We start from the raw sequence: 942 nt of genomic DNA on the forward strand, positions 1-942 counted from the left end.
TGGGGGTGCATCAATAGGTTATTTATTTAAGCTTATTCCAGTTTTCTGATGTAGGCATTAAGCTATAACTGTTCTTCATACAACTGCTTTCATTGTGTCCTATAGGTTCTTACTCTAGAACAGAAGCGTTACACTGCTGAAGGTACTGGGTAGAGACAGCCACAGGAGACAGACTCAGAAAGAGTGAGGTGTGGGCATAGACTCCTCCAAATCCCTGAGAACTACAAAGTCAGGTCAGGAAGCTTATATTTTCTTTTAAAGATTGAGGCAGGCTGGGGAGGTAGCTCAGTGGCTTAAGCACCTGCCTGGTAGGCTCAAGGTCCTTAGTTGGTCCCTGGTAAAGATTGAGACATTTTGCTCCATACTTTCCTGATATATATATATTTTAAGTCTGCTGTCATTCTAATGGGTTTACCTTTATGCATCAGTCATTATTTTCCTCTAATACCTTTTAAGGCCTTTGCTAGATATCCTCAATTTTTAATTTGATATACCGTGGAAAGGCTCTTTTTCTGATAACAACTATTTGGGTTTACCATGTTAAATTCTTTTTCCATATTTGGAAGTTTTTCCTACTATTTTTCAGTAAATAGACTTTCAATGCAATTTATTTTGGCTTCTGATTTTTCTTTTTTCTTTTCTTTTCTTTTTTTTTTTTGGCGGAACCAGAGATTGAACTTAGGATCTTATGCTTGCCAGGCAAGCACTTATCCTACTGAGCCATCTCCCCAGCCGTCTGGCTTCTGATTTTTCATTAATTCTAGTTCACCTTCTAGTTTTCTTCTTAGTCTTCTTCCTGTTGTCTAGCAGCCTTTGGTTCCATTTTTTTTAAATGTTATCTCTCTTTTTAATGTTATCTCTAATAAATCAGTCACCCATAACAGCCTTGTCTTCTAGCTTCATACTGTATCCTCACATTGGTCATATCTATTGCCCATACTT

The sequence above is a fragment of the Octodon degus genome, unplaced genomic scaffold (genome assembly GCF_000260255.1).
Source record: "Octodon degus isolate 3935 unplaced genomic scaffold, OctDeg1.0 scaffold00007, whole genome shotgun sequence".
In the NCBI taxonomy this organism is placed as follows: domain Eukaryota; kingdom Metazoa; phylum Chordata; class Mammalia; order Rodentia; family Octodontidae; genus Octodon; species Octodon degus.